Source organism: Eleutherodactylus coqui, chromosome 6 (genome assembly GCF_035609145.1).
Source record: "Eleutherodactylus coqui strain aEleCoq1 chromosome 6, aEleCoq1.hap1, whole genome shotgun sequence".
NCBI lineage: Eukaryota > Metazoa > Chordata > Amphibia > Anura > Eleutherodactylidae > Eleutherodactylus > Eleutherodactylus coqui.
Window position 1 is genome coordinate 182,536,754 of NC_089842.1, and position 26,555 is coordinate 182,563,308.

Here is a 26,555-nt window from a genome sequence, read left to right on the forward strand (position 1 = left end):
GACCTGAGCATTACCCTTTTAGGTTGGCAATAGACACTCATTCTTGTACCTTTCTCTAAAAGGGTTTGATGAATAGCTAGGTCTAAGTTGGAGCCATGCAGTAACCCCATAGTTCTATGATACAAAGTTTAGGGCTGCACGGCACAACAGCACCGTCTGAATATACCAATTCAGGTAGCTGCCCTAATTTGAACTTGGCTTTTCAAGATCAAATGCGCATGACTTAGAAAAAACCCATACTGTAGAGCAGTCAGTGTGGATGAGTAAATTGCACGTGTGATGCTCCATGCTGTATTGTAATTTTTACTGTTTACTAATAATATGAATCTCATATGGCATTTTGTTTGCATGCTAAGTTCTATGTACTTCTGTAGCTCCTCTATGGTGTTTCATACAGTAAGTATATGAGTTCCTTACTAATATTTAGTACTTGTACAGTAGGCATATGTGGTGACCAAGAACCGAGGCCCACACTGAGGAGCTGGCGGGGTAGAGATGGCACTTGTCACAGTGCTTCTACCAGACTCCTCCCCGGAGGGACAAACAGAACCTTGGCCAAGGCACCGCTAGGCCTATTCCAGGCAGCGCTGGGACAGTGGTCACCTGTATAAGTGTTGTCACGTGTGACGCCACCATTCCTTTCTCACCATAGATTAGCCAGCGGATGAATAAAGAAAGTCCGCACACTGATAAACTTGAATACCTCAATCACTGGGAACGAGGAGTGATTGGGAACTTTACTGTAGAAGATTCAGTAGAATACAGCTTACCTGGACGTGCAGGAAAGACAAGTTGCTAGTGCTAGGTCAGGGAGGACAATTCAGGATGATATCGGGTCTGCAGTCTCAGTTATCTCTAGTGCTCCGCTCCTGGACAGGGAACACTCCGGAGGAGGACGAGGGAAGGGAACACTCTGACACTCACTCAGTACTTGCAGACAGCTCTGCACGGCCGACTGCTCACTTCTCTCTCTCCTCAGAGGTGGCTTTTGGCATGGAAGGCCTCAGGATACCTTTCCTCATCTTTCATCACTTCACCACATGAGGGTTGAAGTTACCCCCATGTAGTCGGCACTTAAACTCCTTTCTCAAGTGTTGAAGATGACAGACCCCTACCTAGTTCTCAAGCACTCATACTTATAGGGTACAAACCACGTGACTAGACAGATATTGATACATTTCCAGACATATCCTAGCCACTTTCAGACATTAACCTCTTACATGTTGCAGCTGTGCAATACATATAACAGCAGACAAGACACTTTGCACAGTGCATCCACATAAATGACATGACATGTATGACAATTATGGAGGGATCAGAAATAAGTGTTTCGGGCCACTACACATACAGATTTTTTTACATAGCTTCATATGGTGTTTTCCTGTATCCATTCAGTGGGGGCAATCAAGAGCCATATAGCTGACTGTGGAGCATAGCACATAGCTGTGTACAAAACATACTAGTAATTATTAGGAAATTATAGTACCAGTGTCTCTGGTTGGACAATGCGCCACACAGCTTTGCTACATGCGCATCACACACAGCTGTGGTACATAGGCGTGTAACAGACACACACAGCTGTGTAACATGCCATGCGCCTGACAGACACAGCTCTGTTACATGACATGCCCGTCACAGACACGGCTGTGCTACATGACATGCGCATCACAGAAACGGCTTTGCTACATGGCATGCACGGCACAGAAACAACTCTGCTACATAGCATGCGCGGCACAGAAACAGCTCTGTTACCTGACATGCATGTCACAGACACAGCTTTTGTACATGACATGCGCCTGACAATGCGCATGGTACAAGGACGGCTCTGCTAAATTATATGCACATGACAGACACAGCTGTGCCACAGTACATGGGCATGTTACAAACTCAGCTCTGCTACATGATATACACCTCACAGACATGACATGGTACAAACACAGCTCTGCTACAATATATGAGTGTGACAGACACAGCTGTGCCACAGTACATGTGCATGTTACAAACTCAGCTGTGCTACATGACATGCGTGTCACAGCACAGATACAGCTCTGCTACATGACATGCGCATCACAGCACAGGCACAGCTCTGCTACATAACATGCGCGTCACAGCATAGACACAACTCTGCTACATGACATGCGCGTGACAGACATAGCTGTGGCACGATACATGCACATGTTGCAAACTCAGCTCTGCTACATGACATACATCCATGCCGACTATACACATTACACGCACAGCACATTGGACAAACAGCCACTCATAGCTCTACTATTATTTATGCTGACTGCACACATGACACACACAGCTCCTAGATACAGTGATGAGCCCCTGGTCATGTGATCCCTGACTCCACCCACACAGGTGATCACATGACGGTGGCTTATACAGTATTACCAAACTCCAGAATGGCTCCTCCCACAGCAGTGACCTCACCACAGGTCGCTCAGCCCACCATATCTCTGTGGTGGCAGTAGGTCAGTGTCTCCCGTCAGGACCGCTGAGTTGTGTCTAACATAATAACGGCTTAGTTGTATTCTCAGTGTGTTAGGACCTGCTATGATGGCGCCAGGGGCAGAGCTATGACGTCACCAGGGCAGAGCTAAGACGGCACCAGGGGATGGAGCTATGTCACCAGGGGCAGAGCTATGTCATCAGGGGCAGACTCACTCACTCACATACATACTAACGGACAAGTGGTCAATTGTAGTTTGACAAACATATGACAGTGCGTGAAGGTACAGAAAGCTTCATGACATTACCGCTCTATTATTGAACCTTGTATGGAAATGTGATATGGTCATGTGCCTATTAGATTAATGCTATAAGAAGTGTACGAAGTGAAAATCATGTTGAATTGTGGTTTTTAACATAAATTGGTACATTTTTCAAATGCTTCTATATTTACACAAGCGAGTTTCATGCATGAGTTCCATCCAACAGTGATATGGATAGAACTCACACGTGAAAATAACACGTTAATTTCAATGTGTTTATTTACATGAGCGGTTTTAAGAGAGATAGAAAAATAAATTGCTGCATGTCCTATTTTTTCACAGTTCTGCTCAGGAATTGCCCATTAGTTCCCACGGGAGAAAAAAAAAAAAGAAATTGCATCACAACAACATGTAAATGCGAGTTCATGTGAGTGAGATGCACTTTTTCTATTTTTACTATTGAAACAGCATGAGATTTTCACGTGCATGAAAATCACACATGGAGCAATGCAAACTGCATCTCAAATGCAGGAAAAATTGCTGGTTTACAAGTACGATATCAGTCCGTGTTTCTCAGACCAATATTGCACTCGCCTATATGAATACAGGCTTAAAGGAGATGTCTCGAGGAAGCAGTCAATTTTTTTTTTTGCCCAGTCCCCCCCATTAAACATACATTACTAAGCCCCCCTGTAAATGACATTCCTAGCTGGTTCGTACTTACCGTTCCAGCGTTTCAGCAACTTATAAAAGTTTCCTCAAGATGGCCGCCGGCTCTTTCCCAGTCGCTCGCTGCAGCCCGACGTGCGCGCTCCCGAGACGCCGCCAGCTGTGTCTCCATGGCAACCGGACGCCCCGCAGCCGCCGACCAGACGCCCCGCAGCCGCCGACCAGACCAGACGCCCACCGCCAGGCAGCAGGTAACCGGCGCTAGCCCCCGGCTCCCCAGCGCTAGACCCTCAGCCCAGGTGAAGGCCCCGGAGCCCAGCGCTAGGTTCCGGAGCCCAGCGCTAGTTCCCCCGGCCTAGCGGCAGCCCCCCCCGGCCTAGCGACACCCCCCCCCGGCCTAGCGACACCCCCCCCCGGCCTAGCGACAGCCCCCTCATCGCAGCGGCAGCCCCCCCCGGCCTAGCGACAGCCCCCCCATTGCAGCGACAGCCCCCCCGGCCTAGCGCTAGTTCCCCCATCACAGCGGCAGCCCCCCCCGGCGCAGCGACAGCCCCCCCGGCCTAGCGCTAGTTCCCCCATCACAGCGGCAGCCCCCCCCCGGCGCAGCGACAGCCCCCCCGGCCTAGCGCTAGTTCCCCCATCACAGCGGCAGCCCCCCCGGCGCAGCGACAGCCCCCCCGGCCTAGCGCTAGTTCCCCCATCACAGCGGCAGCCCCCCCCGGCGCAGCGACAGCCCCCCCGGCCTAGCGCTAGTTCCCCCATCACAGCGGCAGCCCCCCCCCGGCGCAGCGACAGCCCCCCCGGCCTAGCGCTAGTTCCCCCATCACAGCGGCAGCCCCCCCCGGCGCAGCGACAGCCCCCCTGGCCTAGCGCTAGTTCCCCCATCACAGCGGCAGCCCCCCCCGGCGCAGCGACAGCCCCCCCGGCCTAGCGCTAGTTCCCCCATCACAGCGGCAGCCCCCCCCGGCGCAGCGACAGCCCCCCCGGCCTAGCGCTAGTTCCCCCATCACAGCGGCAGCCCCCCCCCCCCGGCGCAGCGACAGCCCCCCCCGGCGCAGCCCGGCGCAGCGACAGCCCCCCCCCCCCGACCCATCACTTACCTGGGAGGCTTCTCGGGGCGGCTGGGCTGGGCTGGGCCTCTCCGCTGGGCAGCTCCAGTTTCTGCACCTTCCTCTAACAGAGGAAGGTACAGAATGGCCGCTTCAGCGCGCTCCCGAGCAGTGACAGCTCGTCTGCGCATGCGCAGAAGAGCTGTAGCGGGGAGCACACTGAAGCGGCTCGTGCTGAATGGAGAAGACCGGACTGCGCAAGCGCGTCTAAAAAAGCAAGCTGCCAGCGAATTTAGACGGAACCATGGAGACGAGGACGCTAGCAACGGAGCAGGTAAGTGGAATAACTTCTGTATGGCTCATATTTAATGCACGATGTATATTACAAAGTGCATTAATATGGCCATACGGAAGTGTATAACCCCACTTGGTTTCGCGAGACCACCCCTTTAATATAATCACGTTTTTGGGCAGTAAGTCTCTCCGTTCGCCCTTTCCATCCAAAGATTCCACTTGAATAGCCAAGATTGGTATTCAAGCAGAACCCAAATCAGAGCCATTAACTTTAATAAGGCAAAGAGAGACTTAAAAGTGCAAACTCAGTGGCAAATTTATGAAAACAGCATAAAAGAAAAGTAACCAATCACAGGGCAGCATTCATTTTTGTCCTTCAAAAATAAAGAATGTTATAGTAAACTGAGAACAAAATTTGCACTTTTGGTCTCCGTTTGTACACAAAAGTGGGCATGGCTTTGTCAAGTCATAAAATGTACCAGTGTGATGCAAAATAATAGGCCAGGCTTGTCTTACTTCTAGCAAGATGAGCAATTGTGATAAATTTGGTTAGACACACTAGTCAATGTGCCCCAATGTGTTTTTGTTTGTAGGCTCAATGGCATTTTTTTCAAAATACAGCATGCTTTGGATATGGTGTTCTCCCACCTAAAACATCAATAGGTTTTTTTTACTTGTGCTGGCAGAGCGAATGGGCTGCAATGAGTACAATGCTGTGAGATACTCTCAGTATTGTACACCTATGCCCATGTGAATGAGCCTTAAAGAAGAACAAGGAGTCCTGGAAGTGATGATATGGCCCTACAGAGCCCTGATTTCAACATCATCCAGTCTGTCTGGCATTACATGAAGAGACAGAAGGATTTCAGCAAACCTACAACCATAGAAGAGTTGTGCTTAGTTCTCAAAGATGTTTGGAACGGTATTATTGTATCTTGACGCCACCGGAAGTTGTGGTGGAGTCAAGATACTAAGTGTTTGAAAGGGGGTTGCCGCCCCCTGTTCCTGATAGGCTGTCCGACTGTCTCCCCGTCCTGCCCCTCACAGGTCCTGTAGCCACCAGTGTCCGACGTGGAGGAACCACTCTATCCCACAGTGTGTCTGTGGAGCACGCACAGTGCTCAGTTCATTAATGCAGCCCCCCACTGCTGTGCACCACTTAAGGCTGCTGCACATACACTCCTGCTCCACTGCTGCCACCATTGGCGTCCGAGAACCTGCTGCTGTCCTCCCTTCCACAACGGCGCAGTTCACGCCCCAGCGCCGCCGCTCACCGCTTTGTGGGACAGCAGCGAGGTAAACTGAAGACCAGCCGCTCTCAGCTTCGTGAATGCCGTAGTCCGGTCGGCAGCAGCGCTGATAACTCTCGACTGCTGCCTGTCACCTTCCTGCATAATGGACACAGCTGCCTATAGGAGCTGTCAGGGCCAGGACGGGGATAGAGCGGTTCCTCTACGCCGGACACCGGTGGCTACAAAACCTGTGAGGCAGGACGAGGAGACAGCCGAACAGCCAGTCAGGAACAGGGAGCGGCAACTCCCTGTCAAACACTCAGCGGCAACTCCCTGTCAAACACTCAGTATCTTGACTCCACAACAACTTCTGTTTCTAGTCAATAGAAGCCGCGCATCCCACAACAAGTCGCCGCAAATCCACGTCATTGCCTGCGTGTCATTCTCTGCACTGTGCAAATGCGCAGAGCAGAGAGATGACAACATGACAGATATGCGGGGGTCACTGCTGGGGCACAGGGTCTGATTCTGCAGCGAGATCTCGCAGTCGGAATCTGGCCCGGCTGTGTGCATTCAGCCTTAGATTTCTCTTTTGTTCATTCATTTTGCATTATGTTGACAAAAATAAATAATTAATTGCCATATTCTTACACAACCTACTACTTAATTCAACACACTTCAATTGCACAATCCCTAGAAAAAGAGAAGATGAGGAGGGTAGATATTAAAGAAATTCATACCCTCAACTGGGAAAGAGACTTAATAAAGAAATTCACCATGGTCCAGTGGTGAAAGGCATTTATTTGGGCCCATAAAAGCTCAGCCTGCACCAGCCTACTAGAAAATCATGACAAGGTAGCCACACGCTGGTATTACTCCCTGAGTAGACTTGCTGGAATCTTTCCAGACACACTGGATTAGTGTTAGGGCGGCATCAGAAGACCATATATCGACCGGGTTTTCACACCCGGACGATATACGGTGTCTCTCTTTGTAGGAGTAGGAGACTGGAAGAGTCGGGAGCAGTGCACTGAGCTCCCACCCCCTCTTCGCCCCTCGGCACTATTTGCAATGGGAGAGGGCGGAGCTAAGTCACGGAACTTAGATCCACCTTGTCCACCTGGAAATTAGCTCCGCCCCATCCTGATTCTCATTGAAAACAGTGCGAGGGGGCGGGAGCTCAGAGCACTGCTCCCGAATCTTCCAGACTCCTCCCCCTGCAGAGAGGGACGCTGTATATCGGCCGGCGTGAAAATGCAGCCGATATACGGTCGTCTGAATGTGCCCTTACATGTATAAGTTTATTGAAATTGTGTATTACACTCAGGTTGGTTGAGTACAAGAGATGTAACATGTTATTTCAATAAAAAAATATATTGAAATAAAAAAAACAACTATTTTTGAAGGCATTCTTATATTCTTTTACTTTGCAGCAGTTTTCCCACACCTGCCTAAAATGTTTGTACAGTACTGTATATGCTAGTCTTTTTTTCGTTGTGGCAGAACCACAGCATTGTTGTGGGGGGAAACAAAGGCAAAAAAGTGACAAATTTGACTATGATACAAGAAAATCTATCTTGATCCAATTGCCATTGATTTGGATTGCTGCATAGATTCAACATCACAGCAACAGTATCTACAATTACAACCTCGTACAACCTCTAGGGAACCACCTGCAGAGGCCAGAGGCAAATGTGGCTCCCAGCTGCTCTTAAGGGTACACCAGCCTAAAGTACTGGGCTACACTGTTGTCCTCCATGTAGCAGTATGTGTTCACGTTTGATTGTTTATTTATATTCAGCATTACATACAGTAATTATTCCATTCTACACCTAAATCCAAACCATGTAGTCAGGGTTGAGATTCCTGGAGATTTGTCTATTGCAATGGGAAAGTTGCATTGGTTCTTTAGACACACTCCCTCAGCAATCTCTGTTATACAGAGCATGTAAAAATTGTTAGATGCTCCCCCAGTGGAAGTCTGCATAACATGGCTGCTGATATTTTGCAACAGTGAAGACTTTGCTTAATATCTCCATGTAGTTTGGAATGAAAGGATGAGAAGAGACATGCTGATCATTGCCCCCCTACCCACCACATACAGTGCATGGCATTGGATTGACATCATCAGCTCCTCTTCTTCCTCCTCTTGTGTTGTATCTTCACATGCACTTCCCTGCCTGCCCTGACAGCTGCAAAAGAGAGAAGAGAGAATTTTTAGCAAGTAAGGCAATTTGGAGTGACATGCAAACGATCCCTCCCCCTACCCAGGCACTGATTAACCAGGAGATGCAATGCAAGAACCCTGAGGAGCTGGATTGGGGAGCAACACCAAAAAGAAGACCAGCCAAGCAAGCATTGCAATAGGGGTAAGTGCAAGGCTCTTGGCACCCATATGTACTCAGAGGCGTGTATAGATAGCATGCAGTGTATTCTGTAGGATCCCCAGTGCTGTGTGCATGCAGCCCCCACTATATGTGATGTATACGTTTTGCTACACAGTATCATGTCTCTTCCTAGCTGACTGCTGCACATTATTCCTCCTGCTGGTTGCAGAACAGCTGAATGACTGACATTCGGGGTTCAGTTCTCAAATGGTTTTAACCTATGAAGAGCTAGAAGCGTATGCATGTATGGCCAGGACCCCTGCGAAGGGTTAATGAGGTCTTTCCCCTTCATATCTAGCGTTACTGATTTAATTAGTACAAGCCTGGGGGGTTGCCATACACAGATCTGGATGTGAGAATCAGTCTAGATTAACTCTTTGTAGCTAAGTTGCATCTCAGGAAAAAAAGGGTTTCTTTCCTCTAAATTTAATTTAATTTATTAAATGGCCCAAGAGGGTCCCTTAACCCTTTAAATGTCAAAGAGCCTATTGCATCAAGTGCTGTACATTCTGAACTGCTGTAGCTAGGCAAAATACAAGGGGTTGGTGAAGGCAATGAACTCCTGAAATACAAACTGTCAAGCGATGGGGCATTAACCCTTCATTGGCAACTTATTGGTAGTCATAAATAATGGATTAACCCCTGAGTATCTGGTCTGGTTAACCTATAGTTTATGTAACACAAGATCGGCAGGAGAAGGATGGCATGTGCTGTATACAGTTGATAGAGTGCCATGTTGGGGGTACCACATTAACCTTTTTTTTTTAATTTAATGTGAATTTATGCAGCAAAGGTTTATTTAGTTTTTCTTTCAATAGCCTCATGTATAGATATTCCACGTGTAGATAACAATTTACCATATGGCATATAACAGTCATGTGGGGGAATTAACTCTTTGTTGCATTTAAGTTTTACTACTTTTTTTTTTTCTTGCAATAAGGGTGCATTCACTAAGGATGGTTTTGGATGCGGTAAAAACTGCATGGGGAAAAAAGTACAATTTTGCTGTGGTTTTGTCACATTTGCAGCTAGAAAACCGCAAATGCAGCAAAAACGCATGTGTTTTTGCAAGTCCGTTTTTTGTGTGGTTTTTACTGCAGCCAAACCGCCTAGGTTAAAAGGAAACTTGCGTGTAAAAAAAAAAAAGAGGCTGTAATACTGCTACAAAAGACAGATGCTTTTCCATACATGTGCATTACCGTTTGGCCTACGTATTTTGTCTGTAAGTCAGGTTTTCTTCCATGTATGCCATGTGTTTTTGTGTTTATACCATGTGTTTTTGATGTCCACAAAAAAAAAAAAACTTTAAACAAACCCAAATCTTTTTTTTTTTTCTTGGAGCTTAAAAACACGAACAATCTTGAAAAAACCCGACTGCACACACGTGGCATTCGCGTGCTGACCATTTTTTTTTACTTTTCCCTTTGAGTTAAATGGGCAAGTCTCATCCGTAAAAGAGATCAGAACAGTGCATGCGATGAGTTTTTCCACGCACTCCGTGTCTGTACGAAAAAACTTGGTAGTCTGTTTTGCACCGTATGTGTCCGTGTGTAGTTCGTTTTTTTTTTTTCTTCTTAAATGAACTGCATACGGATGGAAAGAAAAAACAAAACACTAATGTGCTGGAGGCCTTACTGTGCCATAATGAAGTAATGAGGTCTGCGTTGAAGGTAGGTCAGTCGTTGGGCTATTAACCTTTTCAGCCACGTTGTTAGTTATGCACCACGTTACAAATCAGGTTTAACACTTGGTAAAATCTAATATTGGACTGTTTGGAAGGTGCTGTAATTCATAAAATATATTTAGTGCCCTACTGGTATGTATTAGAAGGTTATTCTTTATACTTAATACATGTGAGTGCGGTGAGATTTGGGCTACTATGTGTGCTCCCGTCTGTTGGCAGAGAGCAGATGATGCCCTTTTATGCAGTGCTACATCGCAAGGTCTAGCAGAATAAGCAATGTTTTCAGGCCCAATAAATCTAAAGGATCTGGGATGTTCCTGTAGTGTCTGTATCACCAGGCTGGATGGCACTGTGGATGCTTGGCATTCTTAGTGTAGAATGAAACGAACCGGGATGAATCTGTTGATGAATTACATGTTTCCATTGAGCACAAATTCATTTTACTATTTTTTTTTTTCTTGCTAGTTACAGTGGCGTATTATTTTATTTTCTGCCAAAAATATTTTACTACTACGGTAGGAGAGTGACAACAAGGAGGATTAAGAAACTGTATATTTAATGTGACCCATAAACATGTTTTTGGTGCTGCTTTACAAATATTAGGGAATTCCATCCTGAGCAATTCTCCTCCAATATAATGTTACCACAAGTTCTCCGACAACACAGCAGGGCAGCGACGGGGAAATCATAGTCCTGCCAGATGTTGTTTACTTCTACAACGGCTGCTGTGATGCCATTCAGCACATGACAACAGCCCCATGAGCTGCTCATTCACAGAAAACAGGCTGCTATAAACAGCACCTGTATTCTGCTGACAGCATGGACATGGAAGCGGCTGGGAATTTAATTTCCCCCTTCCTGCCATGCTCTATTATTAGTATTGCAATGGCTCATTGCGCCTAGTGTAATTCCCTAATAAAATACCTCCATAGAGATAGGGCAGAAGTTGGCACTGCAGGGATTTGGGTGCAGAGACCCTTAACGCTAGGTGGAGGGGAAAAAAAAGTATAGAGGTTATATGTTTGGTTCAATAGAAGCTCAGGGCGGTCTGTGCGTTGCAATCATAATTCGCTAAAAGGCAACTGTATTACGTCGGTGTAAAACTGACGTTAGTATGCTTGGCATGATATTAGACTAGGCTCCCACTAGTGCTGTGAACTTTGGTTGTTTGGCCCTGTCATAAAAAAAACTGGAAGTGCCAGATATGGCATATGTTTGTCCTGGATGGCACCAGATGGAACCCATTTACTGTAATGAGGTCCAGTGCTGGCCTTAGGTTAGATAACACCCTGTGCGTAATTGTCTTGGCACCCCCCCCATCGTAAGAAAATAACTATGTATATTGTACTGATGAGCAGTATTTTGCTTGTGCAGTAAGATAGCAGCATACTCACAATAGAATAGTTCAGTGAATAAATGCAGCACCAGAACCAAGCTCAGTATGTAATTGCAGCACCAGAACTAAGCAATTGTGTTGTGGGGGTGCCAATGCATTGGCAGCAGAGCCTCGGAACATCAGAGGGGAGAAGTCATAGCCAGGAGGAGGATAATTCATGTAGCCTGACAAGATGCTGCCATAGAGGATAAGATCATCTGGCCTGGTGGATCTTGGGAGGGAGGGGTGATAGCCCCAGCCTACATCTACCTGGTGCCTTCTTTGATTGCACGGGTGGCTAAAGTCAGTCATGATGGGGTCCTTCCGGCATGTTGCGCAGCAGTTTGGAAGAACGCTCGATCGTTACATTGACCATGTTTTCAACAATCGAGAAGGAAATGTATGACTGCCTCAGCCCTCTCTGGTTCTCCACTGCTCTACTGTATATGGCAGTCTTTTGTCAACTAGTATGTGGACATTGTATAGTGGTGTTGCTTGGGCTCTGTGTGGCAGTATTGTGTGGACAATAAGTGGTAGTGTTATGGGTGTACTAGAGGGCGTTATTTGGATACTGTCCAAAGCTTTTATTTAAAAGGAACCTGTCATGTCCCCACAGCCCTATGAACTAAGTTATGGTGCTGTTGGGATACGACAGGGAGACGGGTGATGTATTTTCTATATACGCCCGTACCCTGATTTCAGCGCTGTTGCCCATTGAAGATTTCATGGCACTGGAAAACGGACACTTTTCAGAATCCCATAGATTTGTATAGGAGAGCTGGATCGCAGGAGCGAGTACAAAAAATACATCACCCGGCTCCCTGTCATGTCCCCTAACAGCACCATGACTTAGTTTATAGTGCTGTAGGAATGTGACAGGTTCCCTTTTAAGCATTGTATAACCACACACACATATATAATTTTTTTTTTTAATATGCAGCTTTTGAAATGACCAAGAAAAAGTATGTAAATATGGTGAGTAGGGGTCTCTGCTCTGCTTGTTGCCCAGAGACCCATTTTCTGTCTTGGCGAATAACATCAGGAGGCAGTGTAGTTATTGCTGAAGGGTCCTTCTGCCAATATGAAATACTAGGTTTCTGCTGTTGCCAAGGGAAGGATTATTGACTGATGCCCGCACCTGCCCAGAATGCTGCATTTCCAAACCTCAGCTGGCCTAATTTATTTTATGGTGGTGATTGTTAGGAAAGGTGCCCACAGGAAGTGCAACCACATTGTTGTAGACTTTGTAGCCACTAAGGACTCCTCTGGGCCCGTCCATAATGGCACTTTCATGTCCATTTCATGTATGCAAGAAATATACATGAGAGAAGTGTAAAAAATGCATGCATTCTAAGGCCTCTCTCACACGGGCGCTGTTTTCCGCTATTAATGCGGCGTTTTGAATGCTGCGTTAATCGCTGTGTAATGCTCTCACTGAAATCAATGGGGCCTTGCAAACATGCACTCAATCCCGGCGCTGGACGGCGATTTTCAGCGCCGTGACTTTTGAGCAGAGCCTGTTCTATTTTTTTTGGAGTTTAGCGCATCTCCTCAATGATGGGACATGCTAAACCCCGCTGTCGGCTGTCGCGGCAAAGCGCCATGATAGAATCACGGCCTTAAGCATATATTAAGATTTTTAAATCATGTACACGGTATGCATTTTGATACGTTTTAATATGAAGTGTGTGTGTGTGTGTGTGTGTGTGTGTGTGTGTGTATATATAAACTTTTTTTTTTTTTTTTCTAAAAGTTTCAAAGTTCATGATTTTTTTTCCCCCCCCTTTTTTCTTTAAACTTCTATGGCATTTGATCACAAAAAATATGTACACGTTAAGCATATGGAAATGTACAGCCATACATTTTCAAAAAAACAAACATAGCCTACTATACTTTTCTGTTCCACAAGAAAAGGAAAAAAACGTAAATGTATGCCTTGCTAAATGTAGTTAAATATATGGATTGCTAGTGCGTTTCATGGATGAGAATATGGCAGCGTGGGAGGGCTCCTCACTCAGAATTCGCATAGATTTGCTCAGGAGATTTTTTTTTTTTTTCATTTAAAGCCAAAATTAGTGGTGAATTCTAAAACAAGATGCATAAATGAATGACAGATACTTTCCTGGGCCAAACCCGGAAACCTATCCATTCCTGTGATCTGTTCTTTGCTTCAAAAACTGCATTATAAACTAGCCTTAAATGGTATTTATTTAAATCCGTCAATTTTCTGACCATATCCCTGCTTTTTTAAGTATTGATTAAAGGACCACTCTGTGGAGCTCTCCTCTGTGTATTGCAGTCACTTCCATGCAGTGCAGCCTCCTGTCTGGTGCTTATCTGTCTCCATCTTAATGTTGCTATTACCTATGCATCAATTCTATGATTCATCAGCACTGCATTACACGATCAGCTCCAGCCTGTACCATTTCTGAAACACTGCTGTTACCGTTTGTATTCTACATTCACTTAAAATAAGCTACAGGCCTTAAGCATACAGCCAGGAAGATGAGCTGCAATCTCCTCTATTATAACTGTGTAACAGGAGCTGTGTGATCCTCATCAGTAACTGTGACAGTAGTGTCTGCCTCCCTCAAGGCAGTTTGTGTGATAGGATCCATTTGATAACATCACACAGAATAAGAAACTGAACACATAAAGTGAATTAGAGTTGGTCATGACCATCTGAGATGATGGTCAGGGGTTTTGGGTAGAAAGGAATAACTAACCTAGTTAACATATATACTGGGCTATGGCTATATAATGAACGAATGAAAAAAAAATCACTTGAGTGGCCCTTTAACTACACAGTCCAATTTAGTTAGGCGTGCGTAAAAGCTAACTTAAGCCTCATTCACATGAGCGTGAAATTCACACCAAACTTATTACGCAAAAAAATTGCTGCTAAGTGCATGAAAAATAGCATGAATGTATGATTTCTCGTAATCAAGCCACGAGCAATTAGTGGTGAAATTGCCCATTCACACAATCTGGAGCTATGTGTCGCTGAAAATGAGCGCTGCAGCTCTGAGAGGGGGGAAAAAAAAGATAGGAAGGAAAGCTCTAGGGGGACTCCTCTGCGGGGCTTCCCTACATCTCAGCTGGGCTGGAGGGAAATCTCTGATCTGGCAATGTCGGTTCGTCTGCAGGGGAGAATAAGGAAATCCCGAGCAATGCAGGATTTCCTTATACTCCCCTGGTGGCGAACCCTGACATCGTGTTGCTGGGGATTTCCTTATTCTCTCCTGCAGGCAAACCCCCGGCTCTTTGAGATTCCCCCACAGCAAGGAGAGAGCTGGGCTAGAGAGGTTCTCCCCATAGCCAGTAGAGGGTGGGGCTAGAGGGCGGTTCCTTCTAGCCCTGCTCCTTGCACTCAAAAAAAGCCTTCTAGCCACACCCCCATCTCTCTCCCCTCTACAGGGATTTCCTTATTCTCCCCTGCAGGGGAACCCCCGCTGAGATGAAGGGGATTTCCCTGGGGCTTTCCTTGACCTCTATCTCTCCCTGATGCAGGGAGAGAGAGAGGTTCTTCTGCAGAGGAATTCCTTCTCTCCTTGCTATGGGGAATTCCTCGACAACTGAACAGCACATTTTAAATGTCTCATTGTAAACTCATGTCATTCCCACATCCCCGTGGGGACTAACAGGAGCTAGCAGCGGGAAATTTAAAATGTGCCTGTGGGTTTAGCGGCGGGGCAGCACTCCCTCCCCCCTTATCCCCTTGCATCCCCATTCTGATTGTCTAGAAGTTTAAACTAAACAATCAGAATGATTACCATTTAACCTCCCACCTCACCCTTGTTATCCAGCTCCCATAGGAGTCTATGGAAACTCCTACGCCACCCAAGATAGGTCAGGTCCTAGCTTTTCACACAGCAGAGAATTTTAGTTGCAGGATTTCAGTTGCGCATGTCCTATTATTTTAGGCACGATTTTTTTATTTATTTACTTTTTTGCGCGCTTAAAATTCTCCTGTCTGAACATTTCCATAGGAATTCATTGGTTCTATTAGCCGGTATTTTTTTTTTTTACACAGCTAATACGGTGTGTGTTTCATACTCGTGTGAATGAGGCCATAGTGTGAGCACCACACTTCATGTGCATCAGGCTAGGTTTTAGTGCAAGGCTTTGTCAGACGTACTTTGATGTGAAGTACTACATTGGTTGCTTAGATTTCAGTATCCATTTAGAACCGGATGCTACTTTGTTGCAGCATTGGGCTGTGTCCTCTTTAGCCAGATTTCTCCCTTCTATTAATTTTTGAGTATTTGTTACTGTATTTATATAAGATTATTTTATGGTTATAGGTAATCTCTTCTCTATTTTTTTGGTTACTGTTTTTTAGTATAAAGATGCTTTTAATATTCCATATATCTTTTTTCATCAAAAATTGGGGTGAATCCTGGTAGGTAGGAAGACGTTTCCTAAAAACATTGTGGAATTGTTTCCTTTCTTGTGTGCAGTATGATCTGTTTCCAGTTTTGATGAACGAAATATACATGGGGTGGCTGCCAGCTGTAATTCTCAGGGCTCCATGGTGCACTTAGGCTCACTGCACACGGGCGAGCGTGGCATGGGGCTGTGAATCACGGCCCCATATCTCTCCCCACACCATGTGAATTCCCTGTGGATACGATATACGGTGTCCCTTTCTGCAGGGTGAGGAGGCGGGCCAGGCCGGGAGCAGTGCACTGAGCTCCCGCCCCCTCGCCACTGTTTACAATGGGAGGGGCTGGATGGGGTGGAGCTAAGTTCCGCCCCCCTCCCATTGCAAATAGTAGCGAAGGGCCGAGAGGGGGGGGCGCAAGCTCAGTGCATTACCGGCGTGAAAACACGGTCGATATACGGACGTATGAAAAAGCCCTTAGAAGGGGAAAAAGTGCAGTTTAAAAAAAATGTTGTTTTTTTTTTTCCCCCACAAAATTCTGTTTTAGGGTGCATTCAGACGACAGTATATCAGCTGGGTTTTCACGTCCAGCCGATATACAGCGTCTTTCTCTGCAGGGGGAGGAGGCTGGAAGAGCCAGGAGCATTGCTCTGAGCTTCCGCCCCCTCTCTGCCTCCTCTCCACCCCCGTACACTATTTGCAATGAGGAGAGGTGGGACAGGGGCAGAGCTAATTCCCAGACCTTAGCCCCGCCCCCGTCCCACCTCCTCTAATTGCAAATAGTGCAGAGGGGCGGAGAGGGGGTGGAGAGGAGGCAGAGAGGGGGACAGAGCTCAGAGCACTGCTCCCGGCTCTTCCAGCCTCCTCCCCCTGCAAAGAGAGACGTCGTATATCGGCTGGGCGTGAAAACCCAGCCGATATACAGTCATCTGAATGCGCCCTTAAATGGATAAAATACCAAGTAAAATTTTAAAAAGCAACACTAAATAGTTATCACTGTGTTTAATAATGACTCAGACAATTAAAATATTTTATTTATCTCACATGGTGAATGCCATAAAAAATCATTTTGACCCCTTAAGGACATTTTCGTTTTTTTGCGGAATGAGTTGTATTTTTTTAATGCTAATATTTAATGTGCCATATAATGTACTGAAAAACATAAAAAAATTCTAAGTGGAGTGAAATGGAACTAAAAACAAGATTCTGCCATCTTTCAGTGCGTCTTGTCTCTACGGTGTACACCCTGCAACAAAAATGACATGATAACTTTATTCTATGAGTCAGCACAATTACTACAATACCAAACTTATATAGTTTTTTTTTTTTATGTACTACTTTTATTTTTTCTTTTAAAGATATTTAATTTTTTTAAAATTTTCTGTTGAATAACTTTTTTATTTTTTTCTTCGACATAGTTGTGTGAGGGCTCATTTTCTGTGGTACGTCCTGTAGTTTTTGAACCATTTTTGAATATATATGACATGGTAACCATAAAAGCACTTTTACTTTGATAGATTGGACTTTTAATTAGTAAAAGTTTATTGATCTTTATTTTTACATTTTTTTTTCTTAGTCCCCAGAGGGGTCAAAAACTTCCTGTCATAGTATTACATCAAACTGCGATCGGGCAGTCTGTCAAGCCACCCCATAAGCACGCCTTGATAGACCTTCTGCCATGACAGCCCAGGGCCTTTCAGAAAGCCTCCGGCTGCCATGACCCCTGCACGGCTCCCTGCTATCTCATTACAGGGGGGCATATGGGACCCCCAAAAATTGTCTGGGGGATTTATATGCTGCTGTCGGAATTGAAAGCGCCATTTAACGTGTTTTTAGCTACGATGAGCCACGCGGCTTATCGAAGCCATTACCGCCGTGTGTCGGCTGTAAGAAACAGCTGACACCCGGGTTATATGAAGGGAGATCACTCCACGATCTCCCTTCATACATACCCTGAAAAAATAGAGAACGTGGCAGCATAGAGTGATGCAAAAGCTTTTTCTTAAAAGAACATGTTTTATTGCTTCAAAGTTAAGAAAGGCATACATACCCCTACGCTACAGGACATAACTATATGGTCTGCAGCGTTAAGGGGTTAAAACAAATCCTAGGAGTGCCTTTTTTCACAATAGACACACTGCTTATGACCGACGGCAAGCCGTGCGGACCATCTGCAATACAGATTTAAACATTTCCGTGTAGACGCCAGCCGTGGTCAGAGCCGGATTCTGCTGCTGGCTCCCGCATGCGGAATCTGACCTGTACATGTGAGACCAGCCTAAACTTGGTATCCCAGTAATTTTGTTGACCCAGATAAGAAAATGATTGTGTTATTTGTACCGAATGGTGAGCATAACCCAAAAACCATGGTGGAATTTGAGTGTTTTTTCTATCTTAACTACCCCCCCAAAAAAATTTATTAAACACTATACAACACATTATATGTACCCCGGAGTGGTGCCATTAAAAATACAAGTTGTCTGAAAAAAAAAGATCTCCTTTTGCTGTCAACAAGTTTATGGCTTTTGTTATGTGATGATGGCAATAAGCAAAAAATGGGCTCATTACTAAGGGGTTAAAAGAAGAAAAGAGTGACAAAACTGCACATACAGACACAACTTTACATGGAGTGTAATGGACAGTAGTAGGACTTTTTCTGTGTTATGGTACAAGCATACAGACTATGAAAACGTTGTACCTGATATTCCCAGGTGCCACTCGGATTGGACAGCACACAGAGATTCAAAGTAGTTTAGTTTGAGAATTGGACAAAAATGGGTCATGCTGCAATTTTATTTATTTATTTTCCCTTTGGAGTATTTGTCCAAGTAAAAAAAAAAAGCCCATGTGAATACTCCCATCCAAATTAATGGGTGCTATTATCATCCAATTTTCAGGCCAATTATTTTTTAGTCCGAAAATCAGATGGAAAACTCATCTGTGTGCATGTACCTAAGGGCTCTTTCACACTGGAGAGCGCGATATTGGGTTGTGATTCAAGGCCTGATATCGCATTTGCCAACATGTGAAAGCCCCGTTGATGCGAGGCGTCTTTATGTGAAAACAGCCTTGCATTACTGCGGGGATGAAGGGAATCCCCGCTGTGGCTGTCACAGCCACAGTAGAGGATCGCAGGGTTCTACAATTGTTCTCAATGAGGCCAGCGCTGCTGCCATCAGCCCCGTTGAGAACAATGGGCAATATCGCAGAAAGATAGGACGTAGTGAGGTGCCATACAGGAAAACATCGCTAATGTGAATGAACTCATTCAAAGGAATGGGGTTCATATTTGTGCACAAATCTCATGCACTTTTCATGCCAGTGTGAAGGTGGCCTCGGGCTGTATTCAGATGGCAGTGTTCAAGTTGCACCCGAGTGACTCAGGCTGTTTTTACACTTGTGTTATGGCTCCGTTCAGAGTTTCCGTCTCTGCTCCGTTTTTGGAGAACAGAAAAGCTGTTTTCACATCTGCGGCGGGAGTTCTGTTTTCCTGCTTCATTTGGGGAGCAGGAAAGAGGAATCCCCTGGCCGAATGGGTCCGTCTTATGATAGTGCTGAACGGACCCTGTTGACTATAATGGGGTATGTTCAGAGTTTGCCCAGCTGCATGGCATTTTACTAGAATAAAAAGTGCAGCATGCAGTGCTATTTCCTCCGTTATTTTGTAGCAGATCTGCAATAGACCCTTTGAACAGAGGTTTCAGTGCAGCTGTGAACCTGGCCAAACTGACATAAAACGGAAAAAAAAAAGGATCCGTTTTTTTGTTTTTTGCCCCATTGATTATAATGGGGTTTGAAAAAAACGGCAAGGCTTCTGTTTGCTTCCATTCCCTTAGGTTTCCATTTTTTTAGATGGAAAAATAATGCTGCAGACTACACTATTTTTCCTCCCAAACAAATGGAAACCAGATAGAATTCGGAAGCCTTGCTGTTTGCTTTCCGTTTTTTTTAAGCCCTATTGAAATCAATTGGGGGAGGGGGGGGGGGGGGGTAGCGGATCCCTTTTCCAGATTATTTCAGTTTCTCCTTTCCAAAAACAGAGCAGAGAGACGGAAACTCTGAGCTGAGCCCTAATGGAGGTGCGAAAGGGGCCTCGGGCACAACTATCAGAGCCATGGATACCCATCTGTCGGACTGTTGTACGACATGCATGGATCCTGCATATTGTTCGTGCCATTCTTGTCCATGAAAACGGACAGGAATAGGACATGCAGCGATTATTTTATTAATTTTTTTTATTAAATAGAGCATTAGTCCTAGTGAAAAATCAATATGTGAATAGGCTATTATAGGGCCATGTGCTGTACAAATGGGTCCTGAATAGGCAATGCATATCCATGCCTAAACTGAACTGTCTCAATAGCTAGGTCTCCAATAGGATGGATTTATGATCTACATTTGCCTAAAGAGGAACATTAAAGCATAATCTGCATGACTTGCATATGTATTTTGATGCAGAAGAATTGCGGATTTGCTAAGGATGAAAAATCTCACTTGGAACACAGTAAACTAGTGATGGTATAATATACCAAGAAGAAATAAAATTCACAATATAAGCAGATTAAAAATGTCTAACTCTGAGTAAAACCTGATGAAGTGAGATGTTCTATGTATGCATCAATTCCTGATTCATGTCAACCAGCTGCCACGTCCATCTACTTGTACTGAAGTCTTGTTTACTTGAGGATTCAAATATAGCTCTACACCATGCTCGCTCCTAAATAAGGCAAGACAAGTGGCTATAGCGCACTGGCAGGGTGTGAGGTTACTCCTCGGAGGACGCGGTGGGGGTACTCTGCTGCTCCAGACATCTTTTCTTTTCTTATGATGAATTCTTATTGTAACGGATGCGAATGAAGGAATATTTCCATGTCTGCAAGAAGTGTGAAAAGTTTAAATGCACGGTCATATTTTAAGTGCTGTAACTTTTCACTATGCAGGCTATCACTATGCAAAGTATGTCTAGCAATTATGTAATAGAATAGCCAGTAGCTGGACTGTACTGCTAGTCCCTGCTGTTCATTGCTTCTACTTTTAAGCCTTTGCCATCTTTTGCTCGAGAGTCAGTGCACCCCACCCCCTCCCCCCAACTAAGCTGAGGAAGGAGTTCTCACCCTGAAATGTGTTTTTGCTGGGTAATAATTAATAAAGGATAAGTTGGATTTACTCAATCTGCTTTAAGTTACATTATTAGAAGTTTGCACCATCACCAACAGTTTTTTTTTTTAACCCTTTCCAATCCACTGTCTGACCTGTGAAGACATTATGATTTAAGGCTTTACAGCTCTGATGTTGGTAGACTTCTGTCAGGGTTCTCTTACTGTATAGTGTCAGCCTCTCTGCTGTCGGAGCCTATCCACTGTGTCACCTCATGCAGTATTGGCTTTAGCCAGCAGATAGTGCCGTTGTATAACGGCAGAAAAAGAGTAAGCCCCCTAGGAAAACGCGGATACAAATTGGATTGGAAAGGGTTAATACCTCCATCACTGTGTAGTCACCATATAACGTAGTTTCATTCTTGAGCTCAGAATTGCTCCTCCTACTCTGTGTAGCTTTACTATGGTGTAAATACTGTTGTAAATACTGTATTTCCAAGCACTTAAGGCATTTCAAGTGATCGTGTCTAGGGATGAGCGAGTATACTCGCTAAAGCACTACTCGCTCGAGTAATGTGCTTTAGCCGAGTATCTCCCTGCTTGTCCCTGAAGATTCGGGAGCCGCTGCAGCTGACAGGTGAGTCGCGCCGGGGAGCGGGGGGGAGCAGGTGGGAGAAAGGGAGAGAGAGATCTCCCCTCCGTTCCTCCCCGCTCTCCCCCGCAGCTCCCCACCCCGCGCCGGCCCTCGAATCTTCAGGGACGAGCAGGGAGATACTTGGCTAAAGCACATTACTCGAGCGAGTAGTGCTTTAGCGAGTATACTCGCTCATCCCTAATCGTGTCCTTAAAGGGCCACTATGATAGAAACTAGAGATGAGCGAGTATACTCAGTAAAGGCAATTGCTCGAGCGAGCATTGCCTTTATCGAGTATCTCCCCGCTCGAAATGAAAGGTTCGGGTGCCGGCGCAGGGGAGCGGTGAGTAGCGGCTCTCAGCAGGGGGGGGCGGGGGGGAGAGAGGAAGAGAGAGATCTCCCCTCCGTTCCGCTCCGCTCTCCCGCGCAGCTCCAAGCCCGCCGCCGGCACCCGAACCTTTCATCTCGAGCGGGCAGGTACTCGCTAAAGGCAATGCTCGCTCAAGCAATTGCCTTTAGCGAGTATACTCGCTTATCTCTAATAGAAACCTATTTTATCCATCACTGCACCCTTCACCTGATTGGCAGTCACATTCTGCATGTCTTCTATGTATATTGCAGTTAGTTTCATGCAGTGCAGCCTCCTGTCTGATGTTTATCAAGCACCATCTTGGTGCTGAGATTTCTCCCTGCTTTTTATTTCACTATTTTGTGCTATCAATCTTATGATGCTTTAGCACACCCTCACATGAGCCTGTACCATCTCTGCCTATTCAACTAAGCCCTATTTGTCAAAAACATTGATAACTAGGATGTGGAAACTGCAATAAAAAAAATCGTTATTGCCTTTCCTCTCCGTTACACTAAGTATCCTTCTACTGCATCTTCAAGGCTTTTAGTGCAGCACAGATTTATCTCAACTCTCCGCACATGCTCAGTAGTGAAGCTCCTCCTCTGCAGACCAGATAAAGAAGGCACTGGGCATGACTGGGCTCACGAGTTATATATGAAGGGGTTGGAGTCTGAGAAAATTTGAGGAGTCGGAGGTTTGGCTCACTGTCAGTAATGCTACTTCTTTAAATTTGACATTTCACCTTATCTCCCTCTTACAGTTGTGTTTCAGTTTATGGATGAGAATCACAAACCAGGGTTTAAGATATTGATATGGTTGACTTTCTTTTCTTATCTATACTGATATTATCTCATAGACAAAAACATGCAGTATAAGAACCAATAAGTAAATGTTTCAGTGAAACTGTCATACATATTAGATAACTGTCAGCAGTTCCAAATCTGATGGGTTTAGGGGCCTGCCAACTATCACCTAAGGCTGCCTTCACACTGGCGATAAAATTGTGCGATGTGAGAGTGAATGAATACGCAGAATTACAAAACCAATGATTTTCAAAGGTTTCAATTGCGATGTTTTCACTCATGCGATGTGGCGTGAAAAAAAATTGTGGCAGGTCCTATATTTCAGCATTTTTTTTTCTAGCCCCATGTTTCCCTATATTTCCTTTTATCTGCGATTTTCATGCAATGCGTTTTTAACATTAGAAACTCCTATTGAGAGCGAGAATATTAACGGCCGAAAGTGATGTGATGCGTGATTTTTTACAAGAAAAAGCATCGCCTAAATAAAGCTGCGATTTGGCCGCAATTTTCTTGCGGCAATATCATGATCGCCAGTCTGGAAGAGCTCTTAGAGTTTCCTAAGAATTTTTGGGTCTGGCGCAAAGGAGTCCAACATGTCAATCTTTTGTTCTGTTGATAGATAAACCAGTGTCAGGTGTGTAGGGCAGTCCTAGTGTCCCTTGTCATATCAAATATACTGCATGGGGTTCTCAGAATTGGTGGTTGTATTATTAGATGGGGTCTGACTTCTAGGGCCAGGGAATGGGATGATCTGCAATATCGGATATAGTTATTATGGATGAGCTGCTTTGCTCAAGCAAACAATGAAGGGGACTTGATTTTCTGCTAAATGTAGAGCTATGCTTCACAGTGGAAACTACTGTGGATTTGATAGTCCACGCTGATTCCTCTTCAAATCTTGATGGGAATCTGAGCCATAGTTTTTAAAGTAGAGTGCAGATTTTTCAATTGGAGGCATAAAAGAAAGGGAAAAAATACTTCTTTACACAGATTCTACTTTGGGTTATCCTCACACAGATTAGCCCCAGTGAATAGGTCTAAAACTGGGAGTGGATCATCTGCATCTGTAAATGCAAATCTACTGCAGACCTGAGGATCACCCATGGGTTATATGGCAGAACCATGTAGACAAAAATAAAGTTTTAAGCCTTCTATTTTAGAATGTATTGTGTCGATGGTTTCTTTAAAGACTTATACAGTTATTCTTAACTTTATTACCATGGGGAATCGCTTTTATGGGCTCTGCAGTCTTTAAAGCCGACCTAACCATACTAGGCAGATTACCGAGTAACAGGCCTTTCAAAATTTATGCTTGTAACTGTTTCATTTCTAGGCATAACTTCAAAAAATGTTTTTAAAACCTCAATGCACTGCATGCAAATACTGCAAGCCGGCGGGCAAGCCTGGGCCATCTCTTCTGGCCACAAGTTGTAGCATACACCCGCCCACCCTGGTTGCTGCTGTGTTAGGGCATTCTGAGTGCACTTGGAAGTTGACACATGGACTGGAAGTTCTGCTGACTTGGGCATGCACAGATTGGAAAGACGAATCTGCATAATTAGGGATACATGTTCTATGCATGTGCCTATCCGTAAAACGTCCGGCACATACGTAAAGTTTCAAGCATACGAAGATTCACGTGACGCAGCAGTGGGGGTGAATGAGTGTATGCTAATAACCTGTGGCCAGAAGAGACTGTCCAGGCCTGCCCTTTGGACTGTGGTATTTGCATGCGGCACAAGAAGGTGGTATACTTGGAAATGGGACAGTTACAAATATCTACTTGGAAAGGCCTGCTACTCAATAGTTTGTTCCTGCCGTCTAGTATGGTTAAAACCACTGACTGGTTCCCTTCAAAGGAAGTGTGTCGGCACAGTTGATGGCCAAAAACTACTTAAAACAAAATAGGTAGACACTAGAAGACAAGTGTTAGCATATCCATTTCTCCTCTTGGTAGTACTGTTATGAAAAAAAATCACAATTTTTCTGTTACACGCCTTATGCAAATTAGTTTCAAAGTATCCTATGGCCATTCTTCTCTCTCTTGGGGCAGACCTTTCCTTCTCCACTCAGTCCACCCAAACCCCTCCCCTTGCCTAATGATTGACGACGCATGTGTGCCGCGGACGAATTCGTAATGCCTACCTATTCTAGGGATTGGTTTATGGGCCTAAGCTGCGCTGATACTTCCTTTTATAAAAACTGCAAATACTGTATTTAAGCTTTTTGCACTATGTTTCATCACTTACTAGCCAGTCTGGCATGTAGTCATGTGATCATGCTCTTGGTGTTTATCTGCTTCTTATCTGAAGCGCTATACTCCCCTTTCCTGCTTCATGAGTATCAAAGGCCACACAGTCTGTCCTCTGCTTTTCTCTCCTCTCCCCGGCTCTCACACCTCCATTACTTTGCCCTGAAGAGTTTTGTTTGATATGCTGGACAGCAGATCCTGAAGGGGGTCAGAAAAGTTAACTCTCTGAACTTTGGAAATATTGTAATGTTTGATAGTCTAGTTAGAATGTATCGAATGTTAACTGTAGATGGGAAAATCCCATATTTCCAGTGTGTGTTTAACCATTAACTAGTGCTGCTAGTTACTAAGGGAAATATTGTGGTTGCTAATGTAATCGCTCGCTGCTAATGGTACAACACCAGTTCAGGATGGCATGGCAATGACAGATGGAGACAGAGGCGGCACAATCTTTTCTATAAAAATATAACTTTACTGAAGAGTTACATCATGAACCGGTTGTGCTCCATAGGAGGGCTCGTGTACTTTCAACGTTAGCATGAATTCTCTCACCTAATACAATAGTACTCTGAAAGCGACAGAACTTCTCATCACTTGGTGTCTCTCACTGACCTATACATCTCGCTCTGATCCTCTATAGCTCCTTCTGGCAGCAGCGAGGCACATGGCGTTCCTCTTATTTTATCAGTATAATTTTACATTTCATTATGACTGCTAAATGCATCAATATCCATATGGCCATAGGCCCCGACCCCGAATGCCCTGTAGGAGCAGCATTACTTAACTGCTGAACAAGTCATACGTCTTAGATGTCATCTGTATCTCCAAAGGTCATCATGTCGTCGTCATGCTCATCATCAACTAATGGTTTTTCTATCCCACGTTACATTACTCGATTGTATATACACTATACATTTCTCATGCTGCTAGGCCACATACCCCACTGCACCGTTACACTTACGACGTCATTGAGCCACCATCAATATTGTCTAACATCTATTACATCACATCAGGTAGCTTACACTATCATCATTAACCTTCGCAAGGCCTTGCTTGACTATTAACTATGGTGCCATATTAACCCTGTACGCTAACAGTCTTGTGAATCCATTTTACTATCACCCTGCCCAGGGATTTTATGTTAAACAATAACTGGGGTTGTAGTCTATGTACGCTGGTTTGGATCAAATCTTGCTGCTTGTTTTCACTTGGTGTAGGTCTTTGGCACAGCCTCCACAGTTACTAACAATTCGGGGAGGGAGTCTCCCTCTCCTCCAAGCTGTGGGGCGCTTCACCTCAGAAATGCAGTTGGCCCTCCGTCTTTGAGAGGAGAGACGCCACTGCGGAAACGAAAAAAGGATTGACATGCTACGGAATTGAATTCCGCGTCGCATGTCAGTTTTCTTGCGGCTTGCCCACAATGGATTGGCTGCAGCATCTCGAGGAGATTTTTGCTAAATCTTGTCCACTTTGCTGGCTAATCCTGGGATTAGGAGCCGCAGGCGGAATTGCTGTGCGGACTTTCCGCATGGAAATTCTGCGGCAATTCCGCCCCATGTGAACCCAGCCTTAGACTTACTGATGATAATGACCTCACCTGTGAAAACATTACATGTTGGGGAAGTCGG

At 45.1% G+C, this 26,555-nt stretch overlaps 1 protein-coding gene across 4 annotated transcripts in view; it reads left to right on the top strand.

Annotated features, from left to right (window-relative positions):
- Positions 1 to 8,246: 8,246 nt before the first annotated feature.
- SLC8A3 (solute carrier family 8 member A3) overlaps positions 8,247 to 26,555 on the top strand; it is a 332,512-nt gene continuing 314,203 nt past the window's right edge. For all 4 annotated transcript variants that reach the window (XM_066608406.1, XM_066608408.1, XM_066608407.1 and 1 more), the window contains exon 1: positions 8,247 to 8,330. The gene's annotated coding sequence lies outside the window, so the exon portion shown is untranslated. The remainder of the gene's footprint in view (positions 8,331 to 26,555) is intronic.